The sequence below is a fragment of the Macrobrachium rosenbergii genome, chromosome 21 (assembly GCF_040412425.1).
Source record: "Macrobrachium rosenbergii isolate ZJJX-2024 chromosome 21, ASM4041242v1, whole genome shotgun sequence".
Taxonomy (NCBI): domain Eukaryota; kingdom Metazoa; phylum Arthropoda; class Malacostraca; order Decapoda; family Palaemonidae; genus Macrobrachium; species Macrobrachium rosenbergii.
This window is the reverse complement of record NC_089761.1, coordinates 59,257,826-59,279,765: the sequence shown is the minus strand read 5'-3', so window position 1 is coordinate 59,279,765 and position 21,940 is coordinate 59,257,826. Positions and strand designations below refer to the sequence as shown.

General features: G+C 43.7%; 1 protein-coding gene across 2 annotated transcripts in view; it reads right to left on the bottom strand.

Moving 5' to 3' along the window:
* LOC136850232 (beta-mannosidase-like) overlaps window positions 1–21,940 on the bottom strand; it is a 107,725-nt gene that overhangs the window by 83,452 nt on the left and 2,333 nt on the right. The gene's annotated exons all lie outside the window — the stretch shown is intronic.

Here is a 21,940-nt window from a genome sequence, read left to right as displayed (position 1 = left end):
TTCAGACAAAGTACATTTATTGGTCCACAAAACTGTGATGTTCACCTCTCTGTCGTTGGTCTTGAAAATTTGGCACAGAAACGCGACTCGGTCTTACTGTACCGCAACTGCCTGTACCATTTTCTTTTAGGTATTTGCGGAGTGCTGGGATTGTCTACATAATGTCCGTAAACAAAGCATGACCTTGATCTAAATAATCTGCCATTATTTTTTCACATCCTCGCCCAAGGCACCAAGCGTGCGGTCAGATTCTACTTCTGTGTCTTTTCCTGTACAAACAATTATCCATAAAATATTTCCAGTTCCGCAACTACATATAACAAATAATTTAATACCGAATCGACGTCTCTTTGTTTCCATATATTGCTTGAACTTCAAACGTCCTTTGCACAGAAGCAACGATTCATCAGTAACTTAATTTACTAAACGGCTCGAAGAATAGCTTCAACTTTCTTGTCAAATCACTTGGAACAAGTCGAATCAAGCAAAGTTTGTCTCCTTTATTGCGAGTGTCTTTATCTGCAAAATGAAGGCTTCTGGGAAGTAATAAATATCGCTGATTTCACGAGCATATCAATTTCCAAAAATATGGTACGTCAAGTCTTGGGGGTAGGCTACCTCTCCAAATTGGCACAACATGTAATGCATTACCTCCATTTTTCATTGTTTTTCGTTAAACTATAAAACAGAAATGATGCTTTTTATGCCATTCAGTGACGTTTGGTTCTCAACTGCACTGAAAAGAGTGTCAGAGATCGATCTGAAACAGTTCTAAAAAAAACAAAAACAAAAAAATCGCAGAATTTCGACTTGTGGAGTGTCTCACATGACCAAGGCCAGTTTTCTAAAGGGTTTTCACTTCGCTCTCAAGGAAGGCAGGCGTGGGCGAGACGTACCACCTTAGAAGAGTAAGATGAAAATAACATAGGTAATCCTGTATATGAAGAAGCTCTGGAAGAAGACATTTCTCGTGAAAATTAATCAAGTAATAGTGAAAATGAAGACGACGATGATATTAATGATGATATTGACGATAGTACTGCTGGCAATAGCAACGCTGCCAGCAATACTATCGTCAATATCATCATTAGTATCATCGTCGTCTTCATTTTTACTATTACTTGATTAATTTTCACGAGAATTGTCTTCTTCCAGAGCTTCTTCATATACAGGATTACCTATGTTATTTTCATCTTACTCTTCTAAGGTGGCACGTCTCGCCCACGTCTGCCTTCCTTGAGAGCGAAGTGAATACCGCGTAGAAAACTGGCCTTGGTCATGTGAGACACTCCACAAGTCAAAATTCTGCGATTTTTTTTTTTTTCAAGAACTGTTTCAGATCGATCTCTGACACTCTTTTCAGTGCAGTTCAGAACCAAACGTCACTGAATGGCATAAAAAGCATTATTTCTGGTTTTATGGTTTAACGAAAGAAATTAAAAATGGAGGTAATGCATTACATGACGTGCCATTTTGGAGAGGTGCCCCCAAGCCTTGACGTACCATATATTTGGCAATTGATATCCTTGTGAAAACAGATATATTTTTTTTTTAAATATCTGCGTTTAGAAAGGCCCGGTTTTTGAAGATTATTGCAGTACTTGTGACCTCGTCTCCTTGGAAGTAGGTCATTCGTAATCATTTGGGTTAAATTATCAGAATCCAATGGATACCTTTGTGTTGAACTTCACGAAAACCGAATGTAAAAGGATGACTGACTCAACCACTTCGTGCATCGCCTCAGGGGGTCACAGGGCCTCGATGAATTCTCGCCTCGGACATCTGCCCTGCGCCAGCCTCCTCCGGTCATCTCAATATTCCTCTCCCACTCCCTTATTATTTGTTCTCAACCCGGGAGAAAATGATGGACTCTTAGCTTCTGGGCGGAATCGAGATTGAATTAGTCAGGGAAAACGAAAGCACGAAAAGAAATCCGAATCTTGAGTGGAGTAAAAATAAGTATACCTTAGTTTAACCAAACCACTGAACTGATTAACAGCTCTCCTAGGGCTGCCCCGAAGGATTAGATTTATTTTACGTGGCCAAGAACCAATTGGTTACCTAGCAACTGGACCTACAGCTTATTGTGGAATCAGAACCACATTACAGCGAGAAATGAATTTCTATCACCAGAAATAAATTCCTCTTATTCTTCACTGGTCGGTCGGAGATTCGAACTCGCGGCCAGCAGAGTGCTAGCTGAGAACGGAACCCACTCCCCCAACGAGGAACTTTGAGTGGAGTAGAAAAGCTTTTTTTTTTTTTAATATCTGTACCTGGTAAAAGATTCATGCTCTGCGAAAACTAACTTTATACCTGGCAACCCGTCTTACTCTTGACCAATTGAAATATTCCAACATTTTCGGACTCCAGAGAGAGAGAGAGAGAGAGAGAGAGAGAGAGAGAGAGAGAGAGAGAGAGAGAGAGAGAGAGAGAGAGAGAGAGAGAGATTAATTATGAAAATTAAACCAGCGTCACAACCGCAGTGGTTCCTGAGACAGAGAGAGGTAGGGAGGGAACTAGCATGAAACTGACGTCGCAACTACTAATATGAGGAGGAAGAGAGAGAGAGAGAGCGTGTGTAATGGACCAAAGGAGACTAGCTTTGATTTGCGCCTCGCTGGTTTTCGGTGAGACGCTGTTGGTTAAATTCAAAACACGGCTGGCTGGCTGACCGACAGAAGGTTTTCGAGATAGATACTCCCTCTTTTTGAGAGCGGCCTGCCATTCTTATTCTTCACAGTAAGACATGATATTGATTACGGCAGTACAACTCTCATGAGTCTACTGTGCTTCAATGTATGTAAACATCTCTAGCCTTTGGCGTTTTATTTATCATACACTTGTTAACGTAATGTCACGAAAATGAAATTTCTTTAAATAACATTAATCATTTAATACAATTTTTTTTTAGATATTTCTTTATGCACTTCGGGACGAATGATTCACAAGCATACGAAGATTTCATGAAAATGGATATAACTGAGGCGACAGAATTTGGCTTCCCCCCAACCATATTGCCGCCCCACCTACATAAAAAGGTGTTACGGCAACTATGCTTTCCGCAGCACTTCCATCACAATATGATGGTTAGTTTGTCAGTTGCACCGTGAAACATTCGTTGCCTTTGCTTTGCCGTTCTTCGCCCTTGGCTCTGCCGCTGAATTCGTCTTAGAGCTGCAGGCGAGTAGCGTGAAATTTTGCGTGTCCAGCATTTTGTCTCCATTCTTCTCCTTGTATTCGATCAAGAGGACGGACATACAGTGCTGCATCTATACTTAACCAGGTCTGAAAAGAACATAAACGGGGGTGGGAAAAAGAGAGAGACAAACTCTCTTCCCGAAAGAAAGGAGGTTATACGATTCGTGAAAGAATCTCTGTGGAGCAAAAGAAACAATCTCCACAACCGCTGCGTTAGACTTGTTGATCCCGAATGAAAATTTAGACGGTGGTTATTTGGCGGAAGTAACGTATGCGGTGTTATAGACGGTTTTCATTTAGGGTCAACAGTAGGAGACACGACTTTCGTCCAGCAAGCCTCGGGTTCTTAAGCTCGTCTAAGCGCCTGTGGAAGGATACTTACAGCAGACGGAAATCATGGTTACACTTTCTTCGGAGGTAGGCTACGATAAAGTCACTTTGAAAAAAGAAATGAAATTCTCCCCTCATATATATCCTTCTTTCCTTTTCCTGTGAATGAGATCTGTCTTCATCCAGTGTGTTTGTGAATTTCTTGCACGTTTAAGTAGTTTTTAAATAACACTTGCAAGTGCTGATAATTATTTCCTCGTTTTTTATGTCTGATGTATGCATGCTGTACATCAATAGCTGGGTCGCAACGCCGACACCCGTCGGTCTCTTTTACTCGTTTTTCACATTGGTAATATCTCTTATAATACAACAGCGTGTTCAAGAATAAAACGCGTATTTTGAACGCAGCCATGATAGGCAATTTGTTCTTAATTCATACTGATAAAATAAAAATAAAAAAATTTGAAGTAAGCGGTATGATTTTAACCACAGAAAACTTGCGCATGCGATTATGACCCACCAGGTTATCTCTTATTCACAAATACACTGATAAGGCGACAATGTTAACGTCCACTGATTGGGGATTCTAGCAGCCATGGACACGCCAGCTTCATTCCCGTGAGTTAAACCTTGAAAAAATAAAGTTGCAATATTTTTTACATGACAATGAAGAAACAGAAATAATTCCGACTATTTTGTATTTCTTGAATGACAAATAAAGTGAACAGTAGACGGATATAGTGAGAGTGATTCTGTTGGTGAATTGAAGTCAAAGTAAAAATTACTTTTGTCATTAAGTGAAGAAAAATATTAGGAGTGGTTCCTTCAATAGCTAAATGGTGGAATCCAGGATTTGGGCAGCCCCGAAGGATTAAATAAAAGCAAAATCAGGACGAGACAGTCTTGAATAAGTTAGATAATCACGTGGGAGAAAAGGGAGATGGAGAGAGAGCGAGCAACTGAGGTGGGACGCTTCAAATAAATCTGAATAAGTTAGGTCTACTCCCCAATACCCTAAAGTGGGGTGTACAAATGAATCTTTTTATTGCCCAGCGGATAAACTGGATTGATAGGTGTCTTAGGGGTTCATTTTTATTTTTACCTAGTACTTTTGATCTTTGCCGATTTCTCAAGGTCAAGAGTCAATCTAAAGGCTAAAATTTCAAAATTCTTTCTCTCTAGATTTTAGAGGTCTTTCTTCATTTAAATTTGATCCTATAAGTTCGAGGCAATGTTTTATGCATCATTTACCTCTGCCTACTTCCCAGAGTCACGAGTCAGTTTAAAGGCCAGCATTTTTCTCCCTTTTTAGTTTCCTGTAAAAGAAAACTAGTATGCCGGCTTTGTCTGTCCGTCCACACTTTATTCTGTCTGCACTTTTTCTGTCCGCCCTCAGATCTTAAAAACTACTGTGGCTAGAGGGCTGCAAATTGGTATGTTGATCATCCACCCCCAATCATCAAACATACCAAATTGCAGCCCTCTACCCTTCAGTAGTTTTTATTTGATTTAAGGTTAAAGTTAGACATAATCGTGCTTCTGGCAACGATATAGGATAGGCCACCACCGGGCCGTGGTTAAAGTTTCATGGGCTGCGGCTCATACAGCATTATACCAAGACCACCGAAGGATATATCTATTTTCGGTGGCCTTGATTCTGTGCAGTAGCGGCTGTACAGAAAACTCGATTGCGCCGAAGAAACTTCAGCGCATTTTTCTATTAGTTGAATATGGTAGATAGATGAGTGCTGTGGGAGTTAATGGCTGCTTTTCACAAACATTTTCCTCTGAGACCTATTTTTCAAGATCATGGGTCAATTTAAAGGCCAACATTCATCTTGTTTTTCTAAAGATATCAGAATATGAAAGCTTAAGTCTGTGAGGTTCAGAATACAATACTTGACAACATTTAATTGGAAACAAGAGCACATGGTAAATAATAGTCTCCATAGATCTTGCCTTGATTTGCCTGCCAGTGCTCTTGCGTGATGTTCATTGGTTTGGAAAAGGGACAGTAACAACCATTCGCTCCTGCACTGTCAACTAAGTTCCGATAACAGCAAGAGCAATAAAGCCTGGTAGAGCCATTTCATAATTCAGTAATTATAATACCTCGAAAGACTGGAAATTTCTTGTCACCTGACCTTTGAAATGGTATCAATGAAGATTCGGAATAATTTCAATAGAGGAAAATCTAAATCTCCGCTACGTTTTCACAAAAGACACAGCATCAAATTTCACGTAATTCTGCCAGCAGTCAACTGGAACAAGAAACCTGTGGTAAAATATTCATTTAGACCTACACTGAAATAAACAGTAGCCTATGAAACGAAATGTTTCAAATCCCTTCAAGCAGCCATATATAGTACCACTGTATCTACGTACAACAATACATGCATATGAATGAAGGGTAAAGGAACTAAGGTGTAACAAAGATACAGGGAGCCTTCGCTTTGAGCACACTGCATCTAGAAAAACTGAATAATTCAGTAAGTTCGTGCATGAAATAAAAACCTGTGAAAAATGCCAAATATTTTGGGAAATATGTATGCTTAAGTATTTGAAATGATCAGTTTTGATACCGGAGAAGAGGGCTTTCAGGAAAATTATAAATATAACAAAAAAGAAAAAAGACCAGCCTAATGAAAGAAATTATGCCCAGCGAGAGGTCCTCTAAAATTAAAGACAAAAGATGGGTTGAATACGATAGGGGTGATGTATTCAGGCTTTGCTATTGCCCAGTAACAGCCAAAAAATGACGCCATATTGCTTCGGGCGAGTTGCAATGTAAACAATTAAACAAGGATCATAAAAACTATCATAATTTCGATGATAATAGACGAATTTCGACAGCTTGAATATCATCCCAATCTTCAAACACACCAATGTTTCAACAAATCACAAACGCACACACACACTTATATGTATGTGTGTGTGTATACAGCGGACCCCCGCCTATTCTGGGTTCCGGATCTGTGACTTCCCTTATTCGCGGATTTCTCTGTGGAACACATACACATTGTTCGCAGAAAATTGCCTATTCGCGGTATTTTTCATAAAGAAATATTCACTAATTACTGTATGTTCATATCACTTTCGTTACCAAATGCACTTTTTATGACAAAACTTAAAATATTCAGGTATAAGCATTTTTAGAGGGTTTTGGTGTTTTGAACTATCAAAATAGGCAGTTATAAGCGATTTTAGAGGGGTTTTAAGTATTTGCAGATTTGAGCTATTAGGGGTTAGTGGTACGCATACCCAAGAATACCAGGGGTCGATTTGTGTGTATATTATAAGTATATATATATATATATATATATATATATATATATATATATATATATATATATATATATATATATTATATATGTGTGTGTGCATGTTTGTAGGAGTGTATCAGTATATATATATATATATATATATATATATATATATATATATATATATATATATATATATATATATATATATATTCAATGTACACATATATTATATTATTCATTAATGTGTGTAAGCATAATAATGACAACAAGCTAAGGAAAAAGGGTAGGACAAAGAGTGTTCACCAATTTCCTTACAATATCTTTAAGCAATTAGTTTTAAATGGAATCTTCCTTAGTCTTTTATCATACGCCACCATGAAGGGGTCATTTTATTTTAACTGAATTTTAAATCACTTCATCCGAGGAAGGTGCCATAAACACATAAGCACCAGGTCAACATTTCATTGCACCTTTACCTCCAGGTTTGCTGCCATTCATATATAGATATATTTGTTTATTAGTTTGGACGTTTGACAGAAACAGACAAAATTTGGCAAGCAGCTCCTTTGTCACCCCCGAAAGGTTATATCTCAAAATCAAACTCCTATTTCGCGACAGACACAAACACAGACAAAAATTAAATTTTCGTTTTACTGGTGCTGTTCACCTTTTCTTCAGTAACTTAATGGGAGTCACCAGTAGCTTAGGAGGAAAACCACCACTGTTTTGTTGGTGACGTCATTAACTCCTCCCACTGCAAACCCTATAATCAGCTTAGTACATCCAAAAAATTAAACAGATATGTTTGACTGTATTAGAATTACTTTCGTTCAGTCATAAAGCAATGTAATTCAAGATATAACTTCTACCACCACACCAGTATGCCTTACAGTCCTCATCACAGGAAAAAGTAGTAACAGACCAGATGTTTCTGTGACAGGCCTACCCCCTCATTAAAAAATTACTCGTACAGAATTACCACATTTTTTCAGTGTTCATCTTAAGCCAAACATATCTTAATCATACCTTAAGTACCCTGTGGCATTACCATCATCATATCTAAGTACTTAATCCACGAAAAAAACGTTTGTAGTTACTGGCACAAATTTGAAGATCAAGAACTAATTCATCACCAAGACGAAACAAATCCATCACCATCCACGCATGCATATCAGCAGACTAAATGCTTCTGTGACAGATCTACCCCCTCATTAAAAAATTACTCACAACGAAATTACCACATTTTTTCAGTGTTCATCTTAAGCCAAATGTATCTTAATTAAATTATATCCTGCTAATAAAATACAAATTCTTAAGCACCTTGAGGTATTACCATCATCATATCTAGAACGTATCTCATTTGGTTTGCTGTGGAGTGAATTTCATGCAATTGGTAAAAGGTCCGTCTACTGTTGGAAGGGAGACAGACATTCTCCCCCCCGCCCCCCACACAACCCCACACACACACACACACACACACACAAATACACAGACACATCCGAGCATGTATCAAAGAATAAGATTTTTTTTATATATTGTCTTTGTTCAGTGATGTCTTTTATTCTTTTCTAATAGAACATAACTTCCCTTCCCCCTTTATCTTTCCCTCACCCTCCCCCCTCCCCTACCAGTTCCTCCCCCCTTCCTTCTTTCCCTCCCCTTACCCTTATCCCTTCCCCTTCCCTCCTTCCAATCACCCTTCCATCCCCTCCCTCCACCTTTCCTTCCCTTTCCCCTCCTTTTCCCTCCCTCCCTTCCCCATTCCCCTCCTCCTGTACCTTCTCACTCTTTCCCCCTTCTCCTGTACCTTCTCATTCTTTCCCCTTCCCCTCCTTTTCCTCTTTCCCCCTCACCCTTCCTTCTTCCTTCCCCCTACCCATGACTGTTATTCAGAGTTTTTCTGGGCAGTTGCCAGGTTGGTCATATATATATATATATATATATATATATATATATATAGATAGAGAGAGAGAGAGAGAGAGAGAGAGAGAGAGAGAGAGAGAGAGAGAGAGAGAGATCTGAAAATGGCAGGTATATGTATGTATGAGAGGCAATAGACTTTTATCTTTCTCGTGGTCAGGTCAGCAATGGTACCTAGTTCTGATTAGCGGACCAGGGTTCATTTGCCACTACTACACATCACAATTTCTTCATATTTCTTGCACCTGGATCTTAAGGCTTTGTAGTGACAAGTGTATCCAAAAAAGCACGAAGAATTCAAGAAAGTTAAAGGGCATTGTGGCTATTACAACTGCATATGTATCTGGTAAAAAGTGACCAGTAGATTCTACATGCACACACACGCACACACACGTTGTATATATATATATATATATATTTCCACAGGTGTTGATTTGATTGCAAGTTCTTACCTGTAAAGTTAACACATCTACCTGGGAACCAACACATCAGGCAATAAATGAATGTTAGGAGAATTATAATTCAAGCAAATGGAAGGACTCAAGAGGGAAATTCCAGCTCTATGTTAATTGAATGTATTTACATAAATCAGCGGATTAAGTTACAGGAAGCTGTACATGCTGGGCTTGGGGCACTTTCAAGTTAAATTGTAAAAGCAACAAGATTATTAGTGCCTCTCAGATAAGGAGTAAAATACAATGAAATTACACTCAGGAATATCTTGATGGGCACAGTGTTTACAGATGGTTCTGCAGCAGTTCACACACCCTTTCTGTAATGTATGGAGAAAGGAACATGATTACTGGTTAAGCCAAAACACAGTCTAATTACTACAAAGGAACGCTGAAGCCTCAAGGAGTAATGTCAAGCTATGTTCAGTTAAATTATTCTTTGCACTGATAAGTGATCACTAACAAATTTCAAGGTCTAGCACAATGCAAGGGGAAAAGGAAAAGGAAATGAAATAAGATTATAAGATAAATGACTGAACACTCTCCTCTCCACTGCACAGTACCTTATTCCCAAACCAAAGATCCTTGGTTGCAGAATAAATGGCTCTCAGATGAGTGGGGACTTCTACACATGGCACTTTAAGATATCACTTGGATGGCGGGTGAATTGGCCAGACAAAAGGGATGAGTGAGTGTTCAGTGGCAAGGGTAGCACGGTGGTCTGTAAAGTTATACAAATATTTAATTGTCCAAGTTCAGTTTTTTTTTTTTGCTCTTGTGTGTTGCAATACTTAGTTGAAATTAAGTGCAAAATACCATAGGGTTTTATGGATATATGGATTTGTTTTTTTGTTTTGTTTTTTTTCTTTCCCGTTTCGAGATCTGGTATCTTATAGACTCTTTCTTTTGTTTTTATGTTGAAGTTTCGTATTCACATGACTTTGAGAGTCGTGGCATGGGCTAATTTCGCAGTGAGGTTAGGCCCATGTGTTATTATGTAAGAATGTTATGAGGTGTAGTTGTCTGACGCAATATCTTTGAGTATAATGTTTCAGAATAAAGTTCTGTTGCTTAGGATTTTTTGGGGTAATTTGTATATTGGATGGAATCTGTCTGATCTGTTATGGGTTTGGGCAAATCAGTTAAGGTTCAGGGTAGGATTAGGAAGACTTTAATAGGATTTCCAAATTTAGATTTTTCAGTTCTCTTCTAGGAGTAAGAAGGTTGTGCCATTGGTAACTGTAGTTCTTATGATCATAGGAGCAATTGCTAGCACGTCAGTTGCGAGTTTGCTGATAGAATGGGGGGAGGTTTTAGATGTTATGGTAGCTTTGTCGTCCTGTCAAACTACCTTCATGTTTAGAGTTGCCGTTAATGAATTTGTAAAGTCACCACATCGCCATCAGCAGAGTCTCCTTCGGATGCGTCATTAATTAAGTCTCCGCTGAGCAAGTTTTCTTTGGTGACTTCCCACTTTCTTTTCGCCACACAATTAGTCAACCCTAACGTGCCAGGTCACGCATTTTCTACCATTTAAACTTTACATGTATTTGTTCAACTGTCATAAATTATGTATCGTGTGTTTCTTTATTCACAGGCATCAAGATTATATCCATATTGGAATTCTGTATGTTTTTGTATTGTAAATTGTACTTGCTCGCTGTATATTATTGTTAATTGTTTTTTGACCTCAGGTCAACTCAATCTCATTGTCTTCCAGATTCGGTGCCAGTCGGGCTTAAACATAAACTGCCTGAATCTGTAATAAAGCAGCAGTGACTTTTACCTGCTCGTTTCTTTTGCACCTCTTACAGTGGTGACCTCCCGGAGCCATTAGCGGACCAACACGGCGACTCAGTCTTGGCTCCAGGAACTCTCCAACGCTCTTAGCGGACTAAACACAGCACTGTAACCAGCGTTTGAGTGTGCTGACTCTTGTCGGCAAAATCACCAGCGTCACTAACGGACTCACATGGCGCACGGAAATGCGTTTTGACACGAGTACCCCACTCAAGTAAGAGGGCAAAGAGCGAGCATGGATGCAGACATCCCCTCCTTCATGCAGTTAACTGTGGACCTCGCGGACTCGGAGGTCTACCTCCCTCCCATCTCACCCGCACCCATCCCTCGCACCAAGGCCCTCCCGCACCTCCACACCCATGCCCACGCCCCGAACACTCCATGGCCCAGCAACACAGTCGCGGGCCACCCCGTCCATAAAGTTGCCACCTTTCATACAGGGGAACCCAACGATGTGGCTGCGTAGAGTCGAGAGCCACTTCAGGGTAGCGCACCTGACGGACGAAATTCTGCAGGCTGACACGGTCCTCAACGCCCTCCTGGAGGAGGTATACAGAAAACTCGTCTCGAGGGTGCCCAGCACACACCCCCTCACATACAGCGTCGCGAAGAAGGCCCTCCTCAAAACGTGCTCCCTACCTATCGCCGAGCGGGCCGCCCGCGCCATTGACCTTGCCATCAACCCACGGCATGACCTCAACGCGGTAGATACATGGAGCATTGTCGAGGACCTCCTTTCACTACCAGACTTCAATGGCAGGAAATAAGCCTGTCGCGGGAGATCTACAACCGCCAGCTCCTCCCGGAGGTCCCCACCAAGATTCCTCACCCTACACCATGCCCTTCGAACACCTCATCCAAACGGCACAGCACCTCACGGACTGCGTGAAGGCCAATAATAATGGCTAACAGCGCCCACATAGTCAGTCAGCTCCATCCAGCAGGAAGAAGAAACGGAGCAGGGTGTCAACGTCGTCGCCAGGAGACATCCACCGCCCCACAACAGATGGAGTTCCCAGGCCTGTGTCGCTACCACAAGTGGTTCGGCAAAGACGCCCGAAACTGCCTGCCGCCCTGCTTGTTCGCCTGTTCAAAAACGGGGTGGCGGTGGCCAGCAGGACAAACCGCCATGGCAACCGAAAACCCAGGGGCCCAGAACCAGTAGGCTTTTCGTCCCGCAACACCGTCTCCGGTAGGATGATGCTGGTCGACACAGGGGGGCTTTAGATCGATCTTCCCAGCATCCAGGGAGGACCGCAACCAGAAACCAGACCCGGCCGCCTTCCAATGGCCGCCAACGGATCCCCCATCCTCTCCTATGGCACTAGGCCCCTGTCGATCTCCATCCTGGGCCAGAATTACTCCTGGGACTTCATCGTCACAGACATAGGGACCCCGCTCCTGGGTGCTGACTTCCTTGCGCACTTCGGCCTGCTAGTTGACGTGGGGCATAAGCGCCTCCTCGACACTGACTCCTGCCGGTCTCTCCCGTTAACAGCGGGACCCAAGGCACCCACCATCAGCTCCGTCACCCCCCACCAGTACGCACACCTGCTGACGGAGTTCCCCGAAGCTGGGGCCCCAGCCAAACATGGCATGTACCATCACATAACAACTAAAGGCCCCCCTACACATGCGAAGTTCCGAAGGCTTCCCCCACAGCGCCTTCAGGAGGCGAAGAAGGCATTCGCAGAGATGGAGCGAATGGGAATCTGCAAAAAGGCCTCCAGTCCGTGGGCCTCCCCCCTCCTCATGGTGCAGAAACCGGATGGCTCCTGGAGACCTTGCGGTGACTACAGATGTCTCAACATTGCAACAGAGCCCGACCACTACCCCTTGCCGAACATGCAAGACCTCACGGCCTCCTTTCACGGAGACAAGGTATTCACTAAATTAGACCTTCTAAAATCATACTTTCAGGTACCTGTTGCACCAAAGGATATACCAAAGACCGCCATCATCACGCCGTTCGGGTCCTACGTGTTCGTCTTCTCCACCTTCGGGTTGAGGAATGCCGGGGCGACCTTCCAGCAGCTCATGGACAGCATCCTCGGGGACCTGAAATTCTGCGTCTGCTACGTTGATGACATCCTCATATTTTCCAGGTCTCTCAGTCAACACCAAAAGCACATCCGGGCAGTCCTGCAGCGCCTCCAAGAGAATGGCCTCATCGTGCGTTTTGACAAATGCACCTTCGGTGTCCAGAAAGCCGACTTCCTGGGCCACGAGGTATCCCCAGCAGGCGTCTGCCCACTCACATCAAAAGTAGCAGCCGTCACCAGGCTCCCCACCCCCACCTCCGTCAAGGCCGTCCAGGAGTTCCTCGGGATGGTGAACTTCTACAGGCAGTTCATCCCGAGGTCGCGCCACCACGGCCCCCTGACGGAAGTTCTCAAAGGCCAACCAAAGTCCCTGTCTTGGGGACCCAGCCAGCAGCAGGCCTTCTCCCTGATGAAGGCCGCCCTTGCTGAGACAACCGCCTTGGCACACCAGGATCCCAAGGCCCCCCTCCAGCTGACAACGGACGCCAGCAACGTCGCCTGTGGTGCTGTCCTGGAGCAGGTCATCAACGGCGCCCCCCAGCCCATCACCTTCTTCAGCAAGAAATTCAGCCCTGCAGAGACCCGCTACATCACCTTCGACAGGGAACTCTGCGCGATGTACCGCGCAGTCCGGCACTTCAAGTTCCTCCTGGAGGGGACGCCTTTCACAATCTTCACGGACCACCAGCCATTGGTTCACAGCTTCACTAAGCAGGGGGACGCATGGTCTTCCAGGCAGCAGCGCCACCTCTCAGCCATAGCCGAATTCACCTGTTCCGTCAGGTACCTCCCCGGCAGGAAAAATCCCGTAGCAGATGCCCTCTCCAGAGTCGAGCTGAACACAGTGCAGCTCGGGTAACCTCGAAGACCTCGCCAGGAACAGGCCGCTAACCCAGAAACTCCAGCCTACCGCACCGCCATCACGTCCCTTAAGTGGCGGGATGTAACCCTCGCCCCTAGGGGCCCAAGTCTCCTCTGCGACATCAGTATGGGTCAGCCCCGCCCCTTGGTTCCAGCCTCACGCCGCCGCCAGGTATTCGACATAATTCACGCCCTCTCACATCCCTCTGGCAGAACTACGGCCAAGCTGCTGTCAAAGAAGTTAGTCTGGCACGGGGTGCAGAAGGACGCCACGTCCTGGGCGAAACAGTGCCTGCAGTGCCAAACCAGCAAGGTGGGTTGTCACACAGTCCGGGATAGGCGAGTTCCCGCAGCCAGAGCGCCGTTTTCCATTCATGTCGGCGTCGTCGGTCCCTTCCCCATCAGGCGGGTCCAGATACCTCTTGACGGTGGTAGACCGCTCAACAAGGTGGCCCGGCCACACCGATGCAAGAAGCCACCGCCAGCGCGTGCGCCGAGGCCCTGCTTTCCAGTTGGGTCAGCCGCTTTGTCCCGGACCACATCACAACCGAGTTATGGTCCGCCCTGGCTCAGCTGCTGGGAATCACGCATCACACCACCACGACATACAACCCGGCGGCCAATGGCCTGGTTGAGCAGTTCCACAGGTCCCTGAAGGCGTCCCTCATGGCCTGCTGCACCGCTGAGGACTGGAAACATCAGCTGCCGTGGGTCCTCCTCGGTTTGAGAACCGCCCCCAGAGCCGACGGCACCCCATCCGCAGCCGAAAAAACCTACGGAGAGTCCCTCGTGGTCCCAGGCGAACTTGTGACAGAAGATCGCCACATCCCATCACTGCAGAGGCTCCGCGATGTGGTCGGCAAGTTCGCACCTTGCAAGCGCACGTACACTGGCAGGTCAGCCACCTTCACACTGCCAGAACTGTCATCTGCCACCCACGTCTTCATCAGGGTCGACGCCGTCCACCCGCCACTGACCAGGCCCTACAGGGGCCCCTTCCATGTGCTGGAGCGGAACAGCAAGGCGTTCCTACTGGCACTCCCCGGGAGGAACGATTGGGTTTCAGTAGACCGGTTAAAGCCCGCCTTCCTGGGGGAGAGCACAGACGTCACCACAGTGCAACCCCTGCCCAGCCACCCTTAGCCACAGCCAGGCCCCCGCAAACGGCGGACGCGCAGCCGTCCCAGGAAGGGTCCATCCACACCAGCAGCCCAGCAGCCTCACACGCGGGGCGCCCCTCCGTTGTCCTCAAGAAGCCGTGGCACCCTTCAGCGTCCCAGCAGATACACAGATTAGTCAGACGTGTCCCACGTCTTGGGGGAGGGGGAGTATTTGTAAAGTCACCACATCGCCGTCAGCAGAGTCTCCTTCGGATGCGTCATTAATTAAGTCTCCGCTGAGCAAGTTTTCTTTGGTGACTTCCCACTTTCTTCACCACACAATTCGCTGCGCCTAACGTGCCAGGTCACGCATTTTCTACCATTTAAACTTTACATGTATTTGTTCAACTGTCATAAATTATTTATCGTGTGTTTCTTTATTCGCAGGCATCAAGATTATATCCATATTGGAATTCTGTATGTTTTTGTATTGTAAATTGTACTTGCTCACTGTATATTATTGTTAATTGTTTTTGACCTCAGGTCACACTCAATCTCATTGTCTTCCGCGGTTTGGCGCCAGTCGGCCAGCTATATAAACTGCCTGAATCTGTAATAAAGCAGCAGTGACTTTTACCTGCTCGTTTCTTTTGCACCTCTTACAAATTCAGTATATCGGTATGGTTCTTAGGTAATTTTTACTGGGAAGTATTTGTATGGGTAGTATCTTAAAAGTTAGAGTACCTGATAGGGGGTTGATTGTGGAAATTCCAGTTAGTAGCTTGGAATCATTTCACAGTTTTATCATACAACCTTTCCCAAGTGGTGCTGATGGTTCAGTAATAGTATGGCAAAGTGAGGAGACTAGGTACCTTTTAGGTTGACTGTCAACATGACCAACTTATATTATAGCCTACACCACTTCCTCGCAGCAGCGCCTTATGAATGACTTCTATGAGCCTCAGCTGATACAAGTTAGATATGGGGGCCATCTACGTTATGCCTGCAGGTTTCGACGTCTGCACCTTCATGAGAGGATCCAGTGTTTTTTGGAGAGATATTGGGCAGGATGTCTACAAATCACCATCATTGCTGGGAGACATCTTGTTGGCGCAAAGGATTCGTGGGAGCAGCATTCAACATGGGCTTGTGCAATCGCAAGCTGTTCAGCATAGTTGGATTGCCAGGAATTCAAAATGTGAAGAGAAGCACAGGCTTGTACAGTTGCAAGCTGTCCAGAATATTTAGACCATCAAGAATGCAAGATGTGAAGTGATGCGTTCTACAATGAACTATGTATTGGAATTACAATCGTGCATACGAGACAAATAATTTTCGTATCTAGTGCATATGGTTTGCTATGATTTTGGAGCTAGCCCTTACTGAACTTTTGATTGGACAGTTATCATACCTGGGCGGGGGCACCTAGAGGTAGGTGGACCAAGCTCCTATTACATCTGTGACGAACTATGTACTGGCCTGTCAGAAGCACATCTGCTCCAGCTGCATTTGTGTCAACATTAGTGGTTTACACGGTTAGATACAGTGGGTATCTGATGCATGCATTTGTGCTTTCCTGACCGTGGCCTAAGTTCATGGAGACAACGTGATCTTTGAACACTGAACTGGTGTCGTCACATTTCTGGGAAGAAGTGATTAAGAGTGCATTAATGGATGCACTCTCTAATAAATATAAATCAGAGAACAAACAAAACATGGGGACTTCATTTTGCGACTGGGTCTGATTGTTTGTTGTGCAGTGTTGAAGGAATGCCATTGGAAGATAAACTCATGAACACATATCTTTTCCAGACATTGTGTGGAAATACCCAGTTGTGCTGCAGTGAAATTCCTCTGTTCTTCATTATGCATTTTCCTGTTCTGTTCTCCATTGTGCATTTTTGTTTTGAATATTGATGACATTTAACACCATTTCAGGTTTTAATATATGATATGTTTCTTTTAACAGGAATTCTGGGTTCGTGCTGTAAGGACGGATATTTTGGAAGTAGTGTTTATTTTAACATACTCTATGACATTTATTGTGGTCTAGAATAATTATGACCTTTTACTTTGTTTGGTGGCCAGGGTATTAGTCACTAGTATTGGTTGGTCTAGAAGCATTAATCTGAATATTTGTGAATCAGAATTTCCTCTGGTGATGATTTCCATTTATATGGGATGGAATGGCGTGGCTGGTCCATTTCATGACCGTAGTTTTTACTGAGTTACTTTCGTTAAATTTGCAAATAAAGTCTAGATTTGTACCTCAGTGTTTAATTCCAGTAGGCTTTTGTTTGAGAATAGATTCAGTGAGGGGAGTCGACGAGGGAGAAGGAATTTGCTGACCCAGGGTGGGCTACTGCAACCAGAGAATCTTAAGCCCCATACACACTATGCATCATGATGCACGCAGTGTTGAATGAATGTGTTGAAAAACTGCTTTTTCAACATGAAGCCGCATCACCAACGTGTTGATGGGCCAGATCGACTTCAAGTGTCTGTGCAGTGATGCATCAGCAGTCAGAGTGGTAGGATGTCCGCTTAGCTCCAGTGCCGATGGCTCAATCACATTTTATTGAATTGCATTTTTATTCTGAGATCCATTTGCTCGTTAACCTTATCTGCATTTACTTTTTTTGGAAGTTATTTTTCCTGCTGAAAACAGAAACTCCCCAGTTTCTTCTAATTTTTCTTATGAGACTTCTCTTTCTTTCTCACCTTCCTCCTGAGGACCTGATCTATCCTCCGTTATTCCAATGCACAGTCTTCCAATCTGTCTTGGTTGAAATCGCTTTTTCCACTAAGTTTCTCATTTCCTCTTTCACCACTCTTATTCCCTCTTCCTAAAACCTAAAGTCACTCACTGCCGACTTCTTGAAAAAAAAAAAAAAAAAAGGTAGTAAGAGGCTCATTTTCTCTCAAAAGTATATTTCTGTGAATAATTTTCCTTGAAAATCATTTGCTCCAACTGCATTTCCAAACATATTTCTACAGGCTCTTATCTCATGTACCTGATGCAGCATCTGTGCCTTCCCAATATGACATCTCTTTCATTTACCTATTTGTGCACTGGCATGCTCTGATTAAAACCCTGCAATGCACATGTATCAGAGGAACAAACAACATGCTGGCTTCATGTTGACTGGTTTATTGTTTTGTTCACTGCAATGAATGACAGAATGCCATTGGAAGATTAACTCATCAAAGTAGCATCTTTTCACAGACATGTGGCAAAACAGTGGTAATGTTTCCTCTGTTCATCTGTGTTTTTCCTGTTCTGTTCAAACAGATGGTGATTGTTTTGACATAATAAACGACAGTGATAAAACATTTATCAATTTTAAGGCCAGGATATGTTTCTTTAATAGGAAATTCTGACATTCGAGACAGATTAATGAATACAATTTTGCAGTAGTTAATATTTAAATGGCTAGACATTTATTGTGCTAGAATAATCTTTTACAAACAGAAACATACATAGTCTTGTTTGTTCTAGATTACTGAAGATTGTGAATGGAATTTCATTATGAGTTTCATGATTATGAATCACTTGCATGGCAATGCAAGTAGTGGTGACTTACATAAATCGAGACAACAATGGTTAGAGAAGTAGACAGAAATATTGTATGGTTTTGTTGTGTTCCTTCAGAGAGTCGAAAACGGGATGCTCTTGTTTTTGTCTTGTCCCCTCCGATGGATGACGAACATACAATCTTAAGCCCCATACACGAAATGAGACCGCATCGGTGCGATGGGTCTCTTAAAATACTTTTTCCCCAAGCAAGGCGTCGATCAAATAGTCTTGATGACAATTGGAATGGGCGCGTCTGGGCTTGGGCTTAGGGTCAGTAGGGAGGCTGAAGGGCAGCGCCAACCGCAGGAACTCGACAGGATTGAAGCGCATTTTTAGGATGAGATCCAGATGATCCTTAACCTTAGCCAGCTTTACTTTTTTGGACGTTATTTTTCCTGCTGAAGGATGACTCCTTTCTTCTTTTTTCTTATGAGCCAGCTCGAGGGGATGGAAGCAGGCTGAAGGATGACATTGGCTGGTCCTTCATTGGTCAGCTCGCTGGTGCGCAGTTCTATTTTTCATCAGGCTTCCTGGAGGAGGTGTCCAGGGCTACTGGTGGTGGGGTGGGTCATCTCGGAAAGTCAGACATCTATTGAAGACTCATCTTGAACAGCGGGAAGCAGGGAGGCTCTCAAAGGGTAAATAATTTTCGCTTGGGTCATTTTCATCTTGGGTCGGATGTCTACCAACAGCTTTCTTCAGGTCATCTCATGGGTCACCAGTGTAAGGACATATCTTTCTCATTTACATACTGGCTGGGTGTTGAAACCCTAGTTTATTGGTGGTTCTTTACTCAATGAATGTACAGAATTTGGTGGTTCCTTATTCAATGAATGTACAGAATCTTCGAAGTTGTTATTGGCCAGGTGCAAGCCAAAAGTAGCATCTACACACAGACAGGGCAAAACAGTGGTAATGTTTCGGACATCTGTGTTTGTCAGCAGACAAACAGATGGCGATTGTGAGAGACATAATAAACGTACAGTGATAAAACATATATCAATGGAAAGGCCAGGAAATTCCACATGTGGCCGATTGCATGAGATTCAAGACAGATAAATGAATACAATGCAGTAGCATAATATATGTGAAATGGCGAGACGTTTGGCGTCTTCACAAACAGAAACAAACATACAGTTTGATACAGAAGATTCGGTGGAACATTATGAGTACATGATTAGAATCCTTGCATGGCAATGCAAGTAGTGGTGATTGTATATAAATCGAGACAACAATGGTTAGGGAGAAGCAGACAGAAATATTGTATGGTAGAAGTTGTGTTCCTTGAGAGAGAGAAAACGGGATGCTCTTGTTTTTGTCTTGTCCCCTCCGATGGATGACGAACATACACGTGTGCTCGAAAGAGACCGCGATCGGTGCGATGGGTCTCTTACAATACTCACCCCCAAGCAAGGCGTCGATGCGGAAATCGTCTTGCTGACAATTGGAATGGGCGCGAAGGGCTTGGGCTTAGGGCGGGTAGGAGGCTGAAGGGCAGCGCCAACCGGCAGGAACTCGAGGAGGATGGTAGCGGGTTGAAGGATGACGTCAGATGATCCTTCGGTAGCCAGCTCGAGCGGGACGGCAGTAGGCTGAAGGATGACGGCGGCTGATTCTTCGGTAGCCAGCTCGAGGGGGATGGCAGCAGGCTGAAGGATGACATCGGCTGGTCCTTCATTGGTCAGCTCGCCTGGTGTGAGTTCGGGGCGGCATCAGGCTTCCTGGAGGAGGCGTCCAGGGCTACCGGTGGTGGGGTGGGTCATCTCGGAGGGTCAGACATCTATTGAAGACTCGGGAACAGCGGGAAGCAGGGAGGCGGCGAAGGGTTTGTTGGCGCATGGGTCGTCATCTTGGGTCGGATGTCTACCAACAGCTCCTTCGGGTCACTCAGGGGTCACCAGTGTAAGGACGGGATTGAGTGACATACTGGCTGGGTGTTGACTGGTTTATTGGTGGTTCTTTACTCAATGAATGTACAGAATTTGGTGGTTCCTTATTCAATGAATGTACAGAATCTTCGAAGTTGTTATTGGCCAGTGCGAGCCGCAAAGTAGCATCTACACACAGACAGGGCAAAACAGAGGTAATGTTTCAGACATCTGTGTTTGTCGGCAGACAAACAGATGGCGATTGTGAGAGACATAATAAACGTACAGTGATAAAACATATATCAATGGAAAGGCCATGAAATTCCACATATGGCCGATTGCATGAGATTCGAGACAGATTAATGAATACAATGCAGTAGCATAATATATGTGAAATGGCGAGACATTTGGCGTCTTCACAAACAGAAACATACATACAGTTTGATACAGAAGATTCGTTGGAACATTATGAGTACATGATTAGAATGCTTGCATGGCAATGCAAGTAGTGGTGATTGCACATAAATCGAGACAACAATGGTTAGGGAGAAACAAACGGAAATATTGTATGGTAGAAGTTGCATTCCTTGAGAGAGAGAAAACAGGATGCTCTTGTTTTTGTCTTGTCCCCTCCGATGGATGAAGAACACACAAGTGTGCTCGAAAGAGACTGCGATCGGTGCGATGGGTCTCTTATACACAGATTCAAACTCTTCAAGAAACTCTTGTATTCTAATTCTTTCAATCCTAGCCCACACACATTCTCTATCAGAACTTTCCCTTTTGCCAGGCTCAATCTTACCCCATACAATCTTCATACTAACACATATGTACTCTTAATCCCTGCCCAGAGTTTCATTGATTCCACAAACAATACAACTTCCCAAGCTGTACACTTTCAGCTATCCTCAACACACTGACCCTTTATCCATACCGTTCCCGCACAAAATACCTTTTTTTTTCACCTCTATCTCACTCAGTGCCAAACCAGGGAGCTTCCCTTCTTAAACCCATCAGCTATCTTACATTCCTTATCTTTTGCACCACATTAAAATACATTTAAACCAGGAAGGTGCATAGAAATACACGATGTGGGGTTACAAACCCTATACCACGGCTGTTTTATGACTTTCACACTGTGCACAGTAGTGGGAATGTTATTATTTTCTAGCCATTTAAGAGAACTGAGAATCTGACGCTATTCGTCTCTTGTGGAGAACCTCATCTGCCTTACAGGCATTTATTTTCACCACATCTATCCCGCGAGAACAAGTGAGCAGTTGCAGCACGGTTTGGCGGCTAGTGATTTTATTCAACACCACTACTGCATCACGTGGCTGATACATGATGCATAGTTGTACGGGGCTTTAGGAAAGTTAGATGATTGATAATGTTCTTAAAACAGATACAGCAACAGAATATGGCCCTATTTGACCTGGGTATAGGGTCATTAACACATACATACATATACATATATAATGTGTTTTTACATATATATATATATATATATATATATATATATA